The sequence below is a fragment of the Catharus ustulatus genome, chromosome 6 (genome assembly GCF_009819885.2).
Source record: "Catharus ustulatus isolate bCatUst1 chromosome 6, bCatUst1.pri.v2, whole genome shotgun sequence".
Classification (NCBI taxonomy): Eukaryota; Metazoa; Chordata; class Aves; order Passeriformes; family Turdidae; genus Catharus; species Catharus ustulatus.
Window position 1 is genome coordinate 32309661 of NC_046226.1, and position 23637 is coordinate 32333297.

At 35.8% G+C, this 23637-nt stretch overlaps 2 protein-coding genes across 3 annotated transcripts in view; one reads left to right on the forward strand and one right to left on the reverse strand.

Moving 5' to 3' along the window:
• Positions 1–23637, reverse strand: part of AVEN (apoptosis and caspase activation inhibitor) — an 83221-nt gene that overhangs the window by 31859 nt on the left and 27725 nt on the right. The window lies entirely within an intron of this gene.
• The window catches only part of CHRM5 (cholinergic receptor muscarinic 5), a 49179-nt gene continuing 40832 nt past the window's right edge, over positions 15291–23637 (forward strand). The window contains exons 1-2 of one of the 2 annotated variants that reach the window (XM_033062302.1): positions 15291–15454; positions 15731–15972. The gene's annotated coding sequence lies outside the window, so the exon portion shown is untranslated. Of the gene's footprint in view, positions 15973–23637 lie in introns of both variants that reach the window. The other variant, XM_033062301.1, reaches the window with a different exon arrangement.

Below are 23637 nucleotides of genomic sequence, written 5' to 3' on the forward strand. Positions count from 1 at the left end.
TTATAGCTTTGGAAAAAAAATAAAATATGGTAATCGCAGAGTCATCTAGAAGCCCATATATTTTGATTTTATTTGATCACCATGACACTTGTAGTCTTTATTACAATCAGGAGTAAAATTTAAATCATGTTCACTGCATTATAGGGTATTAACTAAAAGAAAATTTAATAAAATTACAATATAACCAATCTGAGTCTGAAATAAGACTTGGAAAAGTAGACCATGAAAAGAAACAATGAAGAAATAAAAGTTATTTTTTCTACGATTGCAAGTTGCTTCAGACATTTCTTCTTCCAACTTTCAGTGATACAGTAGTACTTTACACACTACAAGAAAAGAACCAATGTAACAATAATCAAAGAAAATATGGAAAAAGTATCATTAACTGTGAGAAATATAAGAGGATATCGCTAAGTCAGCCTTGCTTGAGTGCTGAACTCTAATAATTCAGATTGAAATGGAATACAGAACAGAAATGGTGACACATATGCCCACTTTCCTCTGTTTTCCACAGCTTATGGTATGTAGGGCTATGTTCATTCATATAAACATAATTATTTCATGCAATGTTAATTCAAACAGTTAATAATATTTAGAAGGAAAATGTTGAGATCTTTTGTTCCTGTTCAGATATTGTGAACAGAACTTGAACAGGCCTCACATGAACATCTAGACCTTTTTCCTTCCCAAACAGGCTCACCTACTTCTATATCATTCCTGGAAGATGTTTTTCTAGCTTGTTGTAGAAGACCTTCAGTGACAGAGACTCTCCAGTGTCCTTAGTGAGTTTACTCAAAATGTTTAGCTGTTCTCTCATAAGTATTATTTTTTCCATGTTTAATCTAAACCCTATCTCACTGCAATGGGCATGCTACGTCACTTTTCATCGACACCATGAAGATGTCCCCAGGCTGCAGTAGGGGCCTTGCCAGGCTGCAAGCTGCTCAGGAGCCAGAAGTGCTCCCTCAGATCACATCTGGAATATTGTACTGGTTTGGGCCCCCAGAAGAGACACCAGTAAGTGGCAGCAAGTTCAGCAGAGCCACTAGGATGGCTGCAGGTTGGAGCACTTGTGGGGAAAGGTTGAGGGAATGAGACTTGTTCAGTCTGTGCAGGAGATGACTTTGGAGGAGACCTAACAGCAGCCTGCCAGTACCTACGGGGAGGTATCATTACAAAAATGATTGAGCCAGGGTTCTCAGTGAGCATGGAGAGAAGGAGAAGAAACAATTGAAATAAATTGAAATGAGAGGTTGGATATAAGGAAAAGCATTTTCACCATGGGTCAGGCAGTGGAGCAGGTTATGCCAATGCCAACCTTTGAGACTCCTATTGGATAAAGCCCTGCACAACAGTGTCTGACCACAGCTGACCTTGTTGGACTAGAGAGCTTCTAAAGACTCTGACAACCTGAATTGTTGTGTGAACCTATAACTTCCATACAGCTCCACAGAATCATTTAGGTTGGAAAAGATCTCCAAAATTACCAAGCCCCACTTTTGACTGATCACCACCTCGTCAACTAAACCACAGCACTAAGTTCCATGTCCAGTCATTTCTTGGACACCACCTCTCTGGGCAGTCTGCTTCAATGCTTAACAACCCTCTTCAGACTGATGGCTGATCACACAGCATCTCACCTCCATCACTTGTGAGAAGCAACAGAGGAAGCATACTCTCTCCTCCCTAACATTACTTCAGTTAAACAGAAATTTGAAACTTGTAACATTTCTAGAATTCTCTAATAGAACCCACTTCCAAATGCTGTTAAAAATATGTTAGCTATCCAGTCTGAGAGGATCTAGTTAGTGCGAATTCATGCAAAAAAGAAGATATTCAAAGTTTTCATTTTCCTGCTTTCACCTGTTAGCAACTTTCATCCCTGCTCATGAGCAGGGCAATTCCTTTGCTCATTTTTATTCAAAAACTTAATAATTAGAAAAAAATGTAATCTTCAATTACTCTTATGCTAGATCCTTTGTGTGCTTCCACTCTGCTTTTTTTTACCACAGCAGACTCTTATTCTGTTCCTTCATGACACGAGAATCATCTAATTTCTTCGACCCTTAACAGAAGTATCAAACACACACATACAGTGTTAACAAACTGCTGGGTAATCTCCTTCCCAGGCCAAATTCGGATTTTCTGTAGTTTGATTTTGGGGTTTTTTTAGCTTGAAATATCCATTTTCTTTTCCTATTTTTCTCCAGTCTTAACTCTCTCAGATTATTTTCCTGTGTTTTCCACCAAACAATCAGTAAAACAAAAATGGGAAGATCAGAATAAAAACCCTCTGTCATCTCATTTTTCATCAGGATAAACAGAATTACCATAAGTGTCTACCTGGACAATAAATTAATCCATCCAATATTTAATGATACAACCCCAATGAAATAATATTTTACAATCTAATAAATGCATTCTATGACAGCTCACTTTTCTGTGTTGAGTGCCAGAGCTTCTAAGAGATTTATTTAATCATAAATGTTGAAAAAATTCCACGCCAAACTCACCAAAAAAAGTATAAATACATATTATAGCTAGTCACACTTTGTTAGAACAGTGTGTTCCAATAAGGGCTTCAGTAAAACAAAATTATACAACTTGCAGTATCATTTAAAGCATTTATAATTTCTACACGGAAGTTGCCAAGAAACCCTGAGAAGCAGATGGGCATTACTTCTGTTAAAATGTAATCAGTTACACCAGAAAAGAATTGTGCCTTCCATACTTACAGAAGAAATATTACACTTTTCTTTAATTTAATTTCTTATTTTTATTAACAAATAGTATAAATGAACCCATTTTTAAAAAAATCTGGTTTTCTTAGTAAATACCACTAGTGGCATCACTACTTCTATTTAAGAACATGATCAAAATATAAATAAATCACTATCTAGGCAACATCTCATTCAAAAAATTCCCAGCAGCAAGCCACCTGAAATTCTGCCGCTAAAGTTTTTCTTACTGAATGCCATAAAACAAAGCTTCATTAAAATCTTGATCTGTTTAAAAAATAGAAAAATCCAGCAGCTTCAAGATAAGGACTAAATTCTAAATTCTACATTTACTTTCAACTTTCAATACATTTCTTATTTGTATTGCATTATTTTCATAAAATACCATTTATTATAATCATATCCATTGCTATCAATAAATATCATCATTCATCATTATTCACTAGAGAAGCAGTCCTCACACCCATTATGAGGTTATAGTATTATAAAAGTATAAACCATACAATTTGCATGAAAAATTATTTCAAAGTCACTACAAGTAATACAAAATTAAGGTTTACCTGAGACTAACCTTCTATGATTACTCCAATGTCATTTTTCTGAACATCGGTCTCACCTAAGAAGGTGCTGGCTTACTTCAAGAATATCAAATAAAGGACTTCCAAATGGGCATATATAGCTTCCACTCTTTAACTGAGATATAATTTAACATTTTTGAATGTATATCCTTGTCGATTACCTCAAAATGTTCATTAAATTTTGGAGTTGTGCTATTAGCATGGTCTGCATAGAAGATTGCAGTGATTTGGAACACACAGGGAAGAAATAAAATGTCTAAATCAACATGTTTGACATACTTTTATAATGAGCCTCATTACAATTACACAACTATTTTCTGTTATACCAACAGAATTCATCATCTTTTTTACTCAGAAGTAGATCACCTGACCAAAAGAAACCATGTTTTATAATAGAGGGTACATTTTGTACTCAGCCATCCACATTTGGACCAGTTTCAAAGCCAAGATTGTTAACCAAGGTGTTTCTACAGATAGCAGCATCTCTTTGGTTGTTGGAGGTAAATGTCATGTTTAATTCATTACACAAACAGCACTTCTTTTCTCCTAGGCAGAAAATGCTGTCAGTCGTAATATTTTCAAGGTATTTTTTACAGTTAAGGCATTTTTTGCAGGAGTTTTTACTGAGATAACAGGAATGTGGATGATGAAAAAGGAAGTTTCTGAAGCATGAATATCTATCCATACACCCAATGAATGACATTTTTTAAAAAAGGGCACTGAACTGCCTGTTAACTGCCCCAACTAATACACAAAATAGTCTCAAATATTTCTAGAATCTCACTGATTAAGTGCATGAAATTGTTCTCATTGCTCATTGTTCCTAAAGCTACTGAAAAGCACACAGCTGTTTCATAGATCCCATTTGCTTCTAGAAAATGATTTTTTACATATCCTGGCCCAGTCAAATAAGAACTGAAGCACACAGATAACAGCTAACTTCTATATTCTAAGACTTAATTTCTCATTTTTATGTCTTTCTGTTAAATATGATACTGCAATACTGTTGCAAAATGTGGACTATGTAAAAATCTTTTTAGGAAAGAAAGTTCTTTGATGTTTAGTCTTTGTATCAGGCTTTCAAGTCTAATCAACAAGAAGGGAGATTTAATCCATGAAACAGAGAGTAGTTAACAAGCAAGCTCCAAGTGATGTCCTTGAGTTAGAAACACAAATTACTTGTTGGTGGAATTGCCTTGTTAAGGTACAGAGCTGGACGTGCTTCAGCAATCTCAGACCTAGGGGGAGGTTAACAAGGCTTGGGAAGTAGGATGCCCACTGAAAGAGGACACAAAGAATGCAGAATTTGCAGACCACCAGAGCTCCCAAGATAAGGAAGAAACCAACAAACCCATCTCAGGAACTGTGCTGAAATCAGCTCCAACTGCCTAAAAGGTAATTCCAGCAGGGAGAGGTTGTGATCACTAGAACAAGAAACTGACTCAAAAGAAGCAAAAGCCTGAGCATGTGGAGTAATCAGTGTGGGAAATGAGAGAATCTGTAACCACTAGAAGATAGAATACTAATAAATAAGAGAACAATGCAACTTGTAGCCAATGAACACTAATTCTTTAGTTTGCTAAAATATACAAATAGTAACAATTTTTTATATTTGATTATTGGCTTGCTGCACATAGATTCTTGCAGACAACACCCTTCCCACTCCCCATTCCCTGCAGGAGAAAGGGAAAAAATGGTCCTTGATGGTTACCCCAAAAAATGAATTCAAATTTTGGAAAACAAGCAACTGGGAAGATACACTATTCCTCAAGAGGCAGGTCAAACAAATCCCCTAGAAAGACAAAGGACAGAACAACAAAACTTCCCTCTGCACAGCCAGCCTATTCCATCTGAGGGTAGATTTCATGGAACACTGTTCCATTCAAACACCCAGCAGGAAGCAAAGCCTGAAATTTCTGAAGATACTCAAAAGTCTCTGGATGAACAACCACAGCTTAACTTCCTATTTCTTCCCATCACACAAGTTGTCATGTCTCTGTAAGAGATATTTTAATTGCATAGATGCATTCTTTTGCAAGCACTGAATTTTAACGTTCATCTTTATTTTAAAGCAGTAATCAACAAGACAGGTTTTCCCAAAAAGCAGATCTCTGAAGTACACAAGATTCAAATGTAGAAGCTGTATGCATTAAGTACAACAATGGGAATGGGCAATCCTGTTCACTAATGATGCAGACATACATCTGTATCTGCCCCTGTGTGACACATATCCCTGTCCTGCAGGTATCACAACTGCAGGATAGGCCTGAGGCTTCCCCTCTGTGCTTCTGCACAGCCCTGCCACCTCTCAGCACTTGATAGCCAGGCCTCTTTGGTCTGCAAATCCTTCCTCTTCCACACTGCACATGTGGGCTGACACAGGTATTGAGATAGAGCCCCTTGCTGCCATTATGCAGGATGCCTGCAGTGTGGCAGGAGACCATGTGATGAGTCACAGAAGCATGAGTTTGTGCTCCCCTCTGAGACTTGACGTCTGTGTGATTGGAAAAAAAGACAGAGATTCCTTAAAAATAAAGCTGAGATAAGGCATACTCATAATCTAGCTGACAAATGCATTCATACATTGAGTCACTCAAAAAGCACATCATGAAAAAACAAAGTATACATTTTCATAATCCCCAGCTTAATGGAAATGGAAAATAATTGCATTAAAGTACTATTTAAATAACCAGATAATTATTAGAAGTTATTGGATCTTTCCTACTGTACATTCCTACTCCAGATGTAGAAACACATCTGGAAGCATTGGACACTAAGGCATAAGGGTACACTTTCTGACCTGTAGTTTCAGTGACAAAATCAGAATTGCATGCCCAAATAGGTGTTTGAAGATGCCATCTGCATTACCTCAGCAAGATGCTCTTTCTCTCTTAGGACATCTGTACTTGACAAACTTTTAAAAATGCAATTTAAGAAATTGTAACTGAGTATATTTAAAACACTCAGCATGCAAACAGACACATATTGCATCACATTTAGATTAGTTTATCCTGCAAATATAGCATCCTTGAAATTGTAAAAGAAACATGAGGTATCAAAATACAGCCTTTCTCAAAATTCTATAATAATTTTGAAATGAAAGAGAGTTAAGTGGAATCTGTAACAAATAATTATAAAGGTGTTCTACTGAGGTTTTTTCTCTAGTTCCCAATGCTGCAGCAGTAAATCCTCAGGAGGTAAAAAAGCCCCTCAACCAAACAGCAAAACAAAACAGAACATTCTCCTTCTGAGATACAATCCCAGTCCCTGCTCCACAAGCGGGCAGAGACAAACTTCAGCTCCCAGGATTTTTTAACTGAATAGAGAAGTGCTGCCTAAAATGGAAAAGAATGGATCTCAACAAAGAATGTCCCTACATCTATATAAAAGAGCAAGATAATGTACTCATGATGCAGAGACATTTGTAAGTTTCTCATCTTTCCTGATTTTTTGGCCTTCCAGTGTGCACTTTCAGTGGTGCCTCATTCATTGATATTCCCCTACCAAAGGAAAGCTGGATTCCTTTCTCCTTTAGACTTCCTTATCTATTGTTAAGAGCTAGCTTTTAAGTAGACTGTGAAAGTGAATTCATTACTTCATTGATTCTCAGTTCTGGAAAAGGCTCCAGCAGATATTTTAAATAGGTAAAATTACAGGATTAAAATGCATAAACCATAAAACGTTACTTAATAGACTGTAGAGCAAAATACAGAATTTGGAAAAGCAAACTAAAATTCCAGTATCTTTAATATTTTGAATTCATTACTTACTGGGCTAGATTTTAAACTATACCACTGCAGTGGTGCTTAATTTTGCCCTAATTATTAGGCAAGTTCAAAATATAGTTTTTGTGTACAGATTTCACTTCCAAATCGCCAAGCTTATAAAATGAGTCTTTAGAAAAACTTGCATACAATCTGAAAGCAAGAAGAAAGGACTTCCTTTTCCTGAATAATATATTTATGAAAACAGAGATACAGCAGGAAGATTATTGAGGTTTTTGAACAATAATTGTTTTTCTTCTGCAAGACCAGAGATCATTCCTCATTTACTGGGAAACTAGCGAGTTTTTTGTCTTTTGTGGGATGGTCTTGCCCTTAAGCAGACTACAGACACCAAGCTCATTTGTCACATCACAAGACAGAGAATGAAACACATCACTATGAAACCACCTGAATTACAGGCATGTGTTCCTCAGACACATTACTATCTGCTGGGTGACATCTACACACATGGCTCACAAACAACATTAGTTAACCTAGGAAAAAACCTACAGGAAACTAATAACCTTTCAGATAAGTCTGAAACTTAAAATTTGAACTTTAGCTCAACTGAAGGCTGAATAATAGAATTTCAGTGAAATTAATGTTTATCAAATAGAAAGAAAGGACACAAAATTTTATATTACTGAATGTCCAAAAAGCTTTTTCAATTCTATGTAATTTTACAGATCACATAATATTTTTTAAGGGAACTTTACAAAATTATAGACCACATGAAAGAAGAAAAAAAAGGACCTATTGCTGATTGCTTTCTGGAAACAAGCTGTACCTAGGCATTTATAGGTAACAGCTGATACAATTAGCAAACCACAGGCTTTAAAACAAATGCAAACCCTGATCTGTATTTCTATTTAAATCTTCCCTTCATAAATATGTGCTTCCCCTACCTAATCTCTAATACATTGAAGATTGACATAGCACGTGTCTTGGAAAAAAGAAAAGCTTTGAAACAATTTATCCCAACAACCCAGACTTATTAATACAGTTAGTACTGTTATACTGCTCTTCTGAGATGCAAGTGACATCAAACCTTATATTTTACTGCAATTGTCATTGATAAAGAGGGAGATCTTTCAGAGGATTTCCAGGAAAACCTTTTAACTAAGGTCAGTTCAACAGCACCAGAGCACTGCCTTACAGATTTCAAAGTAAATGTGGACAGACTAAAGTTTACCCAAAGTCTGCACCATTAAACAGCTCCTTTCCATAATTCCTCTCATCTGAAGTTTACTATTGAAGAACAGCACCAAGCTAGGATTCTGTTCAGATATTTACTCCTATGATGACAGTTGCAGAGAGGAGAGGGAGTAACTTCTCACAGCTATGAAGGATGCAAAGGATGCAAAATTTTCCATTAATTCTTACTTACCACAGACAGGACAAAATCTTTTACAATGAGAATCACAACAGGACACAGAACCTAGAAAGCAACTAACCCTTCATGCTTAAATTTAAAATTAATCCTCCAAGTCTAAGAACCCTCAGAAAATCAAAGCTCCATGAATTCAAGGAATAGGGAGGAAAGATGACAGAAGTGCAAATGCAGACTTCTGTAAAACCTACAAAAAGAAACACCATTTGCAAACACCATAATAACGTAGCATTTTCAAAATAATTTCTTTATGGACCACTTAAGTGGGTTTTCCTGCAACATTTATAGGATTTTGGTTGTTAAGTCATACTCAGTTGAGAGAAAACTCTCAAAAGCAATTTTCTGAATATGATTTCAAAGCCATGCTATAGAAAACAATTAACAATTAAACCAATTCTGGCAGGAAAGTGGAAAACACATTAAGGGCAAAGAAGTGTTCATGCATAGCATATCCAGGCTGAATATTTCACCTGCCTAGAATCAAACAGGAAGTCTGTGCTGAAGGTATCAATGAGCTTTCAAAAAACTATTTATATTTCTCACTTGAGAAATACCTACAATCTTTCTTCAGAATAAGATATACATAAACAAATACTTTCTAACTAGGATGGTTAAATTAGATATATTTTCCTTTAAGAGTAAAAATCAAAGAAATTTGGCTTTGAAATGAACAGCTGTGATCACTACATTCAATGTGAACATTCAAATCAAATTACTCTTTCTTTCAAAGTTTCATGTTGTTGATGAAGTTTTACAAAGATCAACCAAGATGATACAAATGTCTAAATAGCTGCCACTGTATTTTATTACAGTGAAGCAGTACCATAGATTAACGAAAGTAAAAAAGAACATGCTTCAAATTTAAGTAATTTCATGTAAGGAAAGACTTGAAAGTAAAATAAAAACAATTTGGGATTAAAAAGGATATGAAAGTTTTTGGGCTTTTTTATAACATACTGTCTCCTACAGCAAAACCACATTAATTTTGTTTTAGGGGCAAGTGTCTTGCAATACGTTTGGCAATAAGATAGGTGAAAAAAAAAGTAAACAAAATTCCCATGAATCCTCACAAGTATTTAATTCGTAATTATTCAAGGAAGCAAGTTTGTGCTGTGCCTGAAATAAATGTGTTTAAATAAAACCTACAAAATCTATTTGGGTGCCTTTATCACAGGCTTAGTGGAGTTACAGAATACCTTCAGCAAATTATATAACTGCTTTGACACATTTCCCAGGCTAAACAATTCCCAGACTTCAGAAAGTTGTACTGTAGTTATGCACAATTCCTTGCTAAAACTCCATAAGAGGAACTGCATCTGCAATGAATAACTGACTTTTTTCAATACTAGGAACAGACTCACCCTCTAGTTCTTGCCTTTCAAAAATCATCCACCACTTAACATTGCTAGTCTTTATTTAACATTAAAAAAAATATAAAAGTATTGAAGATGTCAAACACTTATTTCTTAATGAGATATGAAACTCTGTTATTAAAAAGGTTATATTTTTCTTGCTTCCCAGAAAAGCGCCATGCTCACACTAACCTTTTAACTAACAGGAACAGATGGGTCTAGCTGGATACAGGCGTGATGGGGCATTGTGGTAGAGCAAAAGAACATGTTGATTCTCATACCTCTGGCAGATGGGAACCAGTCAAAATTAATTTTAGACTAAAAATGTTTTGCTGCTTCTCAGTAAAAAAAGAAAAGAAAAAAACCCACTTGGAACAATATGCTATTTTATACATGCCATCAGAACTCAGACAACAGCAGCTTTCAAAAAGTTGGTACATACATTAAAACCAATTACATAGACTTACTGTATGCCATTTTTAAGCCTGTGAATAAATTAGAAATTCCTGAAAACAGTAGCTTATAATGGAAGTGCTGACACAACCTTAACTACAGCAGTAAATGTGCTGTTATTATGAAGTTGTTATGGCAACTAGAAAGATCAAATTGAGAGAGAAAGGAAGAATATGCAAAAGCAAAACTTAAAAATCTTTGACACCACCCTCCACAAACTCTTTCAAAATTTCTGGTCACAGTCTTATTGCTCCTTACTTTTACCAAAAAAAACCCAAACCAAACCAAAAACACAAAACAAAACAACCCCAATCACCCGAAAAAAAAAAAAAATAAAAAAAAAAACAAAACAGCAAAACTTGCCTTTAACACAGATGAGGGGTAGGGCTGCAAAAATAGTGTAAAACCCAAAACAAATCCATGGTCATAATATATTTTGTTCAGGGACAGTCTAAAAATAGAGTAAATCAAAGATATCTGACTAGCATCTGGTGAGCACATATTCATCAAATATTACAAGTTAACAAACAGCAATTATGCAAAACTGTTCAGTCTTTAAAAGAGTTCCATAATTTGTTACCAATCTGAATAGTTTAGTAACAGCAACCTGTTGTAATTTGCCTGAATCAAACAGACACCACATTCACAAATACTGATCCATTAATTAAAATGTGATTAAAAATACAATTTGAGCTCATATATTTGTGAAACAATCATTACCTACCCTTCCTAATACTGTGTTAAACAAAAGCAGAAATCTTTGGCTGTTTCTAACACTGAAATAATGGGGAACGATCACACCAAGGTAGTCAAATTTTAACACACAAAAGTACTCAAAGTATGATTTCTAAAACAAATTCACTGGAATCTGTGTCAGCATACTAGTTATCTTTCTCAAAAAAAAACAGTTTAGTTGCAAGGGTCATTCTTGAAAATTTGACTAAATAAAATTTCCAACAATATATAGCAGCCAACAGCACTAGTAATAATATTAAATTATTATTATTATTAGGAGCAGTAGGTATACATTTTTATTACATCATTCTGTCCAAATTTATCTACTAGCAACACTTTGACTATAAAAGTAGAAAACAAACTATTTATCTGTCTTTTCAAAGATTTTCATATTAAAGCCACTTTGTCTCAAGTCTAGCTTTACTGCCATAACTAAAATCTAGGGAACACAAAAGCCCTCAGATGTCTGGCATGATAAGAGCTATGCTAAGTACTTTTACTCACTCATTTCCTAGGTAACAAAAACGCCTTTTTTTTCTAAGCTATCTCATTCCATTTCTCTTTTGAGTTTGTGGATCTATACCATTTTCCAGACTATGGGAAATATCCATTCAATGAGAAGAGAATCAATTTTAAGAAATGCCTAAGTATCTACTTTCACTGAGAGCTAGCAGACATGGTTGTTAAATTCAAAATAATTTTAAGATTCAGGTTGACATGTTCTTATATCAAAAATTAGTGTTAATTATCCAACTGATTTCAAAATTTTAAAACTCTGAAGATTGTTTTTATTTTCAGACACATGTTCTATATTAGACACTGAAAATACAGTTTTGCAGATGAACTTCATTAAGCTGGAAGATAATCAAACATTCCATTGACAAAAGAGAATTATTTAATCTGCAATAATCTATACTTATTGATAGGAGATCACAACAAATACACAAAAACACCTTCCCTTAAAAAAGGGATAAAAGAAGGCAAAAGAGTATTTTGTTCACAAAGGCAAGAAATACTTCTTGGCAACAAAGGCAGAAATAATGATGGCATTTTCTTCAGAACATTAGTTCTTCAGCAATTTAAAAATTCTGATAAATACACCGCTTTTCTCTGAAAAGCAACCACTAGTTATCAACTTGCTTGAAACAGGTAATCTTACAGCTCTCTAAAAGTTGACTGACAATATTCAGAAAAAAAGGTAAAAATAGAATTTCCATGTGCATAGCTGTTTGTTAGATAAATGGTAAACACTTGATAAAATTCTCAAAAAGGAAAATGCTTAGAAGTATTCTCTAACACTATGTCTTCTTTTAGGGTTTTTCCAAATTCATTTGCAATGCTAACATTCGTGATGTGATTATTACGCATTTTATAACTTGTAGAAACGGCTCATTGAGATACAGTTTTACTGATCACTCAGTCTTATTAGAAAAATGTTTTTTCCAATATATTTGACAAATTACTTTCATAGAGTGGGTGTAATACTTGGCCTTTAGGACTTGAAAAATCCATAATTATTAATCGTGAATGGACTAACATAGGCAATACATGGCTTAACACTATTTGCTAAGCTACCAGCTTTGATACTGTAAATATTAAATATCACTGTGAGATTGCAATGAAATTTTGGTGAGCTTTCAAACCAAATGCTCACACACTTAAAATGCAAAATGTTTTTAAGAAAGCATTCTGCTCACTTCTTATGCAACTTCTAAAAAGTACTCTTCTTAAAGCAGGTAAGTACATTATTCACCCTAGACCAAACTTTCAGGTGCAGAGTTTCAACCCATTGTTAACTAAAGCGACATAGTAGTTTTTTGTGCATAAGACCACTCAAAAAAGTAGGAACTGAAACAGAAGTCTGTCCAAGTACAGGTCTTTTGCCTCACTACAAAGCTAATTTTTCTGCTGTCACAAAGTTATGCAGAAGACAATACACCTGTGATCCAAATGAAAGAGGGATGTAGCCAGTGCCCTGTGATTCCTTACTACTGGCTCAGAGGTGTGAGAACTTCACGTCAATTGATTTTAATTATGGCTATGTAATCCCTCATCAGGCCACCTTGTAAGTCCAAGATAACCAAACTCTGCAAGGAAGCAATCCCCAAGCACACACAGATATCCAGTAGATATCACAAGATGGACTACAGCCCCTTTGGAGTGCTCAGTCGTGCATGCTTGAAGCTTTTGCTACTTCAGTCATACCAGCTACATTCTCCACAGCAGATGTTATATATCCACTTTAGTCATGCAGCCTATATATAACTTATTCTTGTTGCAGATTGACCAAACAGAAAAGATTTTCAGAACACCGTGCTAAAAATACAATGCTTTGTGCTGTATTCAAGGTTGAAAACTTTAACCACCTTCATCTTCAGTGTTTGAATTCTTAATCATGTCTTATCCCAGACTAAAGCTGCACATCAAGATGTCAAAATTATTGTCATCCCATAAATTTTAACATGCTGCTTTATCTGAGTTATCCTCATCTCCAGGTTTGAGACAGCAGAATACTTTTGATACTAACATACACAAAGCTCAGTTTACCTTGTTCTGACAATATATATATATATAATTTTGTGCTTCAGGACTTCTTCAAGGGATAATCACAGAGTAAATATTTGAGTCCTCTGTTTTGGGATTTGCAAAAGGGGAAGTAGATCGGGCTACTGCTGTCTCCCAAAAGATTATCTGAGAATACAAAAGTTGTGCCTTGTCAGATTCCAATTACTTGGAAGGCTTTTATAAGAATCAACACTTTTATTAAATATGCTAATAAATTCAGGACCCTTTCAGTTCAGCTTGGGCAACAACTCCAGGCATGGATTGTATACGTGAAGACAGAAATCATGAGAAAGAAAGTGTTAATATTATTGCAGAAAGTATGTCTCATTCCAGTACTTTCAGCATGGACTTTATATCATGTACCCATTGTATCCTTGGCAACTCGACTTGTTATCGAAAGACAAAATTGACAACTTAGATTTAAAGTTACAGCCATCATATACTTCTAGGCTTGGGTTTGGTCTGGAGCAAGATAGAATGCAAGCTAGAGAACAAAATTATTCCAGAAATTATTTGATGTGATGTAAGGGCATAACAGTGCTCATGACTGTTGACTAGATAAACTAGAAGAAGCTTTATCCAGATGCTCTCCATCATCTCATAACAAGGAAGATGATGGTAAGTTTTCCTCTTCAATGATGAGAGAGGTTCCTTACACTTAGAGTAAACAAGTACAAACTAGCAGAAGTAGCCCTTCCTCCCATCACCTTTTTGGTGGGGTTTATAGTTCACCCTGGTTTTAAAGTAGTCATCATCTTATCTCTTCTTCACCTTCAAGGTAGAAAAGGCAAAAGAAAAAACCAACCATATTTATTGTAAACATTTTCTTGTCAATAAATCTAAAAAGCAAAGTTACACTAAAGAAGATTCTGAGAGCAAAAAAATACCTCTATTTTAAGAAAAAGATCTAAACATCGCATTCTTTTTCCACAATCATCATACATCGCCCTTAACAGTATAGATACTGCAAATTCAGACTTTATCAATCATATTTTATATGTATGAAGGGTTATGCTACACTGAAGTGAGTTCTTCAAAATATATTATTCTTCCCATATTAACCTCGAGCGAGCAGTTCCTCAACATTAAATCAGACAATTAAAATTTCTAAATTAATTAGAAATGGATTTGTGAGTGTCTATGATACAAAGTGAGTAATGAGTTTGAACATAATCTTCATAGAGAGAGTCCTCTGAAAAATATATATTTTTTTTATATATAAGTTTTCCGTTTGCAGGGGAAAAAAAAGAAATGTGTGGGTTTAATCTATAAATTAAGTTATAAATGAAAATCTGCAAGACAACAGCCAGGTTCCCCAAATAAAAGGCTACAGGAAGCAAAACACAAATCATGATTTTTAAAGCAGATCCTTTAGAACATCCTTTTTATAAAAAGCTGGCTTTGAATAGACCTTAACCTGACTGGACTTTTTGACCCTGTAAATGACATCCACCTCTGTCAAAACAACTCTGGTCTGTTTTACCTGATCATATTCCAAAACAGCAGGTTTTTTCCTGGTTTGTTTTTTAATGACAAGCTGATAAAACACAGAGAACCTATCAAACCTAGTATTATCATCTGCTGTTTTTTTCTTCTAGTACACACTGCTGTCCATCAGAAGAAATAATTAATGGTTCTATTATGTATGAAAGCATCATCCTGTCAGTTCAGCGACTGGTTTGAATAGCTCATATCTGCCACTCATTGATGCCATGCGTGCTCACTGTCCTGAGAGATGACAAAACACTACACCCTTTAGGATTTTTTTTTCCCCCTCTCTCTAAAGCAGCATTTCACATCTGTGTCTGACAGAAGCATGAGGAGCTGAGAGAGGCAGACCTTCATCATCCTTCACAGAATAATGTTGCACGGATTAAAAGTTAAGACCTGATGTCTACTGATCCTGTATATTTCCTACAAAAATCTAAAATGTGGAGGCTACCAAAATGTGTAGGAAAATAACTTTTCAGTGTTGGAATAGCACCAGAAATCAGATGGAATTTACTGGATATCAAATATTTAAATGATTTTTTTTAAATGGGTGCTGAATGCTTGAGTTAACCGGGGTCGGTGCATTTGCCTTTTTATTTTACATTTTTTTTTGGTGGGGAGGGAAAGATGCAAAGTTCACAGGTCCTTTCTGTTACCTGATCAGGGTAGAATTAACAAAAATCCTGAATGTGGAAGAACTCAAATACTGAAGATACCTGGAAATAAACTGGAAACAACCAATACCACAAGAGCAAAGCAGCAGTGAACAAGAAGAGGCTGTGGAAAAGAAATCACAAGACGAGAGTGCACAATGCATTTCAAATAGAAAAAAGCTTCCTATCTGCTGAGTGAGTCTCAGTATATTCTGACAGAGCACAGAAAAAGCTTCAGTCAAGTATCTCCTAGGTAAGTTCTTATTTCATATACTGCTTTGATTGCTTATCACATCATGTATGTTAATGTATTAAAAATAACTCAATTTAAAATTCTTTATACTAACACTGAAGTTTAAATTCTTCAATGACAGATGTTTGATGTTCTTAGATTTCCTATACTGTAAAAATAACATCTCTCTTTTGATATTAAGGTTATTCAAAGGAAAACTCTTAAATGATCTCTTGACTTATTACCAGAGTGAAATATTTCCTAAGATTTAAATCCTTCAAAATATTTTAATACATATTTCCATACACGGCTGTTTAAGAAAGATATTTTTTAAAAGCCATGCTTCTGTTAATAGCACCACAAAACATTTACTGCACTTCATTATCTATTTAATCTGGCAAAGCAAACATTTTGCACCACAGCAGCAGATGTAAGAGGATATTGTTTATTACAGAATAATAAATCTCTGTTTATATAAAAGAATATTAAATAAAGCTAGAAGTGTTGATCAGTTATTTATGAAAGGTAAACTACAGCACAGTAAGGAAACAGCACCATGTTAATGCACCCCAAGATACTGTGTACAGTGTCAATAAGAAGACTGGACAGTCATTCACCAGTTAAACTATAAAAAAGAAGGTGCAGGTCATCTAATTTTTTTCAGTCATTTACAGCATTCACATGAGTCACATAGACATGAATTCTACATGAAAATAGGATGCAAAATATTTCAGAATGAGATTCTACCATCTATTAGGGCTTAAAAAAATAAACACTATACCTTTGAATCAAAAAATTACACCCAGAAGTCATAGAAAAAGATACCTTTTCTCAGATACAAAAACCTCCCACAACCCTTGAAATTAAAAAAGCATTAAGAATTTTATATCACTTAGAATACCATTTATATTTTCACACTGGTCAATTTTGTAATCAATAGCAGCTTTGAAAAACTACATCTTTGCTGCTACTGTCTCTTATTGTTTTCGCACAATTTTTTCTATTTATTAAAATGCAGTATTTCTTCTTCTAGCATTGTTTTAAGTACCTCCTCTACTTTTCTCTGTATCACTTCCCTTGTTTCTATTTAGCACATCTGATTATATGATAGTCGTATTTAATATAACCTTCATTTCATTCTGTTTTTTTTTTCTTTTTATGTTTTGCTAACTTACTAAAACAATATCCCTCTTGCCTGATGCTTGCTAAAGACAGACTAATTTGCCATTCACAAATACCTGTTATGAACCCTTCACTTTTGCACAATGCATTTAAGAATTCTAGCAAGTGCTAGAAAACTGAACTTGCCAAAGACAGGTGGAATAGTATGAGACTAAAAAACTCTAGTTGATATGAGACAAGGTTGATAGTAGTATAAGCAGTCAACAATATAATCCCAAAATAATGGCAGGATATGTGAAACAACTTCTGCAAGAAAGGGGTCGCCTCATGCACATTACTGTGGCATACTTTATATATCTGAAACTTATTCTACTAGTCACACTTTTCACTGGCATGGCAGGGGGAAAAACCCATTTCTCTAAAAAAGCCTTCTGCTTAATAGAAATGTCTTTGCTTGTATTATTCTAACCCTTTTCCATTTTCCCATTTGCTGTATTTAATGAGAACTTGATGGAATTTTTGCTAGTGTACCCATAACTCAGCCATTTTGTTGACAGGTTCCAGCACTCCCTATATTTTCCCAGTTTCTGTCCTTACTCTCTCAATCATCTTTTCCCATGTTTCACTTCACATATCAGTGTGATCCAGTAAGAATTCTTCCTGCCTGCTCACAGCTCCTATAAAACAAGCACTGATACTTTGTCTCACATCCAATACACCAGGAAAAAATCATAAGTGAGGAAGTAAATTCTGTACAATATCAACTAAAATAATATGGCTGTAAGTTTCAATAGTTCACGATTTCCACAACTTGAACCATTAAAGCCTACTACAACCCAAAAATATTTGCAACAAGCAGCAAATGCAATACAGCTTTTGTCAGCTGATTTCAGAAGACAGCTTTGTATCTGCTAGATGTGGATCAGAGCTGGATATTAAAAAAGATATAAAAATAAGAATTGGAGTTTAACCTTTGTTTCTCCAAGTACTGCTCTCACACTAGAAGCTTAGTTAACTTGAATATTTTCTGAGTTTTGCCTTCTCTTTTGTAAAAGACACTGCTTATCATGGTTTAAAAACAAAACAAAACAAACAACCTGTTCCCCCCGCAAAAAACCCCACCATTCCAAACTCTAAACATGCCAGCTAACTGACATCCTTTTTTAAGAAAAATCAGGGGATTATTAAAGATCTCAAAAGGCTTACTCAAAATCTCTGAATTGAGAACTGCAGTTAAGGTTTTTTTAAGATCAGTTGAAAATATGAGAGGGCTAAGAACAAGTGGAAAAATTACTTGTAGGAAGAAGTACTGGATACAATTAACATTTTTTTCAATATACAATATTTTTAAAGGTTTTTTCAGATGTATTCATTAATAATTTTAATTCATCAAGATAAATGTTACTTTTATTTTAAGTGTATTATTTCTCTCACTTATCCTCAAAGAATTCAAATGCACTAACTAAATGAACAGTTTTTTATTCATTCCAAAACCTAATCTTCCGTGCAATCAGAAATAAATATCAAAGAATCACAGAATACGCTGAGCTGGAAGGAACCCACAAGGATCATTGAGTCCAACTACTTGCTCTCTACAGTACCATCCCCAAGAATCACACCAGGTACCCAAGAGTCACTAAGTGTTTTCCAAGATGTGTAATTATGGAAAATCATATCACCTGAAAGCAGTAAGTCAATATTTATATTTCCACCTTCATCATAATCAGTTGTTTAAGGATCACTGAGCATCTGACAAAGATATCTTTTCATTTCCACCGTGTATTGAGTTGTTTGTATACGTGAAATGAATAAGTCACGTCACAAAATAACAACAGGCAATTTCCAAAAGAGAGCGCATTTGCTTAGCAAAACAGCATATGTGGTCCATACGTAAAAGAACCCCTTCCAACTAATTCGGCAAGTAACAAATATTAAAGCAGTAAGATATGGTTTAATAAGTCTTTTAAAAATTATGCGAATTAGACGCAAACCAAAAGTGCCAACTGCCCTAAAAGAAATCCCCAAATAGGAGTACAGATTTGGAGGTACACATTGCTGAGCTGTTGGCCTAGCTTCTGCATTCACTGTCAGGTCTTTCAAGACTCCTATGTTACAGATAAAACATAAGATACTTTTACACTTCCATCCTTTTATTAAAAGAACTTAGAGAAGCTAATTGAAAGTAAGGAACGAAATCCAGAACTTATGCTCCTATAGTTAAATCACTGATGCAGTAAGTCTATTTCACCTTGAGCTACAAATGAACACAAAACTCACCACGGCCATTTACATCTCTCAAGCCCTTCATGAAATAATCCCCTGCCTCCACAAATTACTGTAATGAGAAAAGAGGAACTAAAACACTTCAAACATTTTGCACTATAAATACACGAGAGTAATACTATGCAGTACTGCTAACCAGGTGGAAAGAGCTATCTTTCAAAAATCCAAACTGACTGATAATGGTTATATTCATATACAAAAAATTTTAACCTGTGTTCATATATATGTATCTTAATATATATTCATATATAGAGAGTTTGTGGTTTTGTTGGGGTTTTCTTAATTTTTTTTAAATTGTTTTTGGAGCTTTTTAGTTATTTGTTCGTATTGGGGGAGGTGTATTGATTTTGGGTTTTGTTTGTTTGGGGTTTTTTTGAATTAACAGGAAGAGTCAGTTCATGCAAAACCTGGCTACAGGTGACAGGGCAGACATTCAGGTCTCTATCAGTACAAACTCTGACTTCAAACAGAAGCACAAGAGATTACATACATTTATGGCAGATGCTTTGGGAAGCGGCTGACATGGCAAAGCAGCATCTGCATAGAAGGAAGCTTTGTTAATGCAGATGCAACTGTGTGCTCCTGGCAACTCAAAACCAGCAGCTCAACAGCCTCAACATACATCTGTCCAGGTTATTCGCCTCTGTTTGTAATACCTGGTCCTTGACTAACTTTTAGGTTCCTCAAGGGCTGCCTCCACACTTTAAATCTCAGTCGAATCCTATATCAGCTTTTCCATTCTTCTTTTCCCAGAACTGATATAAAATTCATGGATCTACAGTTACCTAAACAGTTCCATTTGATAGGAATTTTTTTCACTTCTAGAAAGACATTCCCTAGTTTTCTTCAATATTCCTGAAACTAGGAGACATTATAAATACCCATTTGTATAGTCTGCCTTAATGAGCAGTATCAATAGTTTACAAAGAATTAAACTTGCTATTTCTCTGCTATATACTTATGTATAAACCTGTGGTGAAGCCAACAAGTGTGCAAAAAATCTTAAAATTACAGGAAAGTCAATTCTTTATGGGACCTCAGTACCTTCCAACAGTTTTGAACCGACACCTTCTCAAACTTTAAATATCAATTTAGTGATTCTTCAGCTTACAAACAGCGAAGAAAGAAGCACATCACTTGGGAAAGGTCACACCATATCCATCAGAAGCTCCATAGAGTCCCAAATTCTTCACAACAATAACTAAGAGAATGAGGCTAAGAACGACTGAAATCAGGATACACACACAGGGATGCTTCCTCAGAAGCATTCTGCCTGCCTCTAGCTATTTGCAGTTCAGGGATTTTTTTGAGCCTGAGATAATGTCTTATTTATAAGATAACTCTCGATGTACTTTTCCAGTTGCTTTAGAACCTGCAAAAAATTTCAGTTTCCACAACATCCTGTGACAAATTTCCACATTTAATTATAACTCATGATCAAAAAATACCTTTGCTTTGAATTTGCTGCCAGATAGTTTCGTTCAGTACTTTCTACTTCTTCCACTAGCAGAGAAAATAATAATTTCTTATTTATGGTATTAATTCTTCCATGATTTCAGAGGGCTATGGCATACTGTTCTCATCTGTCTTTGCAGTTGAAGACCTCTATTTTACTCTACTCATACCACCCTTATCCATGCCTTATATGTAAATTCTTCTATACTGTTGGCTGTCCTGCTGGCCTTTGCTGCATCTTTTCAATACTACTGTTTCTTTGTGGAGCTTCTGGGATCCAAAGTGCAAAAAGCTACACAATGTGCCTGTGTCACTGATTTATATGGTGACACCATGATGTATTTTCTGTTTTCTTCTCTATTCTTTTCCCAGTTTCTGTATTCCAGTTGCTTTCAACTGGGGAGGAATAACAATCATCTCAGATGACTTTAAATTTATAGGGACTGTTTACACACACACACACACATACCGTACTTCACTTAATCTTCATCTGCAGAGAATTTAATCTGTCATTTTTGTGGTTTTTTTCTGCAACTCTGTGCAGCCATTAGGCTATATGGAATTAGAGGAGAAATAAGAGACATACTTTTAAAAGTGAAGGCAACAACACATCAGATCAGTCCAAGAGTTCTAATCACCTAGAGCTCCACCACTGAAATTCACCGGATCACAGAATAGTTGGGGTTGGAAATCCACTCTGGATCTCTGGAGATCACCTAGTGCAACCTCCCTGCTAAACAAGATTCACCTAAAATGGGTTGCACAGGAACTGGTCTAGGCATGTTTTGAATATCTCCAGAGAAGGAGACTCCACAATGTCTTCAGACAGCTGTTCCAATATTCTGGTATCCTTGAAACAGTGTTTTCTCATATTCAAAACTTCCCATGTTTCAATTTATGCCTGTTGTCCCTTGTAACTGGACACCACTTGAAAAGAGTCTGGCCCTATCCTCTTGTCACCTGCCCTACAGACATTCGTATGCACTGATGAAGTCCCCTAAATAATCTCTTTTGCAGGCTAACTCCCTCAGCCTTTTCTCACAAGAGATGCTGTCTTGCTGCCCTTCACTGGGAGCTCCAGGAGCTCCCTTTCTCTCTTGTCCTGAGGAGCCCAGAACTGGACACAGCACTCCGGGTGAGGTTCACCAGGGCTGAGCAGAGGGGTAGGACCTCCCTTGAGCTGCTGGCAGTGCTCTTCCTAATGCAGCCCAGGATCCCATTGGTCTTCTTGGCCACAAGGACCACTGCTGGCTCATGGACAGTTTGCTGTTCATCAGCATCCCCAGGTCCTTCTCCACAGAGCTGCTTCCCAGCAGGACAGCCCTCAGTCTGTGTTGGTCCATGGGGTTATTCTTCCCCTGCTGCAGGATCTTACACTTACCTTTGTTGAATTTCATTAGGTTCCTCTCTGCCCAACTCTCATCCCTGTCTAGGGATGCTGGATGGCAGCACAGCACTCTGGGGTATTGGCCATTCCTCACAGTTTGGTACTCCTCTGTCCCTTCATGCAGGTCATCCAATCAGTAAGTTTGAGAAGACCCAGTACCGAGCCCTGTGATGCAATGCCAGCTACAGCCCTCTAAACTAGACCTGTGGCACTGATCACAACCCTCCAAGCTCTGCTGTCCTGCCATTCTCAATCCACCTCTCCATATACTCATCCAGCATGCATTTCCTAAGCTCAGCTCTGAGGATGTTATGGTTCACATGTCAAAAGCCATGTCGAAGTCAAAGCAGATATGTTTAAATCAAGACTGACAAGAACTTTTGACAGTAGCTGTACTAAGAGATGTGCCTTAAGTCAAACACTAACTAGTTCACAACTTGCTTTGATAACTGCTCATGTTATTCAGACAAGTTCACCCAACCACAAAGGATTTCCTTGACCTTGATATCTATTAATTTTACTGGTTATGTGGGGGTTAGTCTTTCATGTACGACTAAAGAGTACCTTGTCCATTATCTTTCAACTCAGTAGGGAATTTAAGTTGGGGAAAGAAAAAACAGCAAGTTTCCCTTCCTCAAATTTGTCCCAAACTTTACTGAAACTGATTTTTTTTTATTATGCTTGCTATTGCTATTTCACATGTTTTGCAAGTTAAAAAATGAAGGAACAATGCTTTGTGTTTCTTAGTAGTATTTTATCTCTAACATCTAAAAGCAAATAATGAAATTATAATTTAATTAATAATTAAATTATGTATGTTTTAAAATCATTTTGAAAGGAGAGGAGGAAATGGAATAATTTCTAAGTTTAGCTGTGCCCAGCTGTCAAAATGAAGTTCATTTTTAATTCATGCTAAAATTTAGACCATAAATATTCTTTTCCCCTACTGAAAAAGTTTGTAAAAACAGGTCTTTAATTCATACTCCCAATTTTGCTTCCCAAATGGGTTCTACACTTCACTTCCTCAGGTTCGAATAGTCACTGCAGCAGCAGAAAATGGTAGTATGTTAAAATACTTTAAAGCAGAAAAAAATTGCAAATAGAAAAAAGAACAAAAGACTCTTCTATTAATAAATGAACAGACAAAAGAAGGTTCACATGCACTGACACAGATAAACTACATTAATTTCACGAATACAAGCCGCACGGACTATTAGCCGCATCTCTGGGTGTTGGTAAACATTTCGTTCTTTGTCCATAAATAAGCCGCACCTGAGTATAAGCCACTCTGTCGTTCGCAGCGAGGACCCGCGTGCAACAAAGTTGCCAAATAGTAACACAATCGCAGCATGGCGGGGGTTACTGGTTCGGTTAAGGCTGTGCAGGCTCGGCCCGCTCGGGGCTGCCGACGGGGCCAGGTGGCCCAGCTCGGCGCTGCC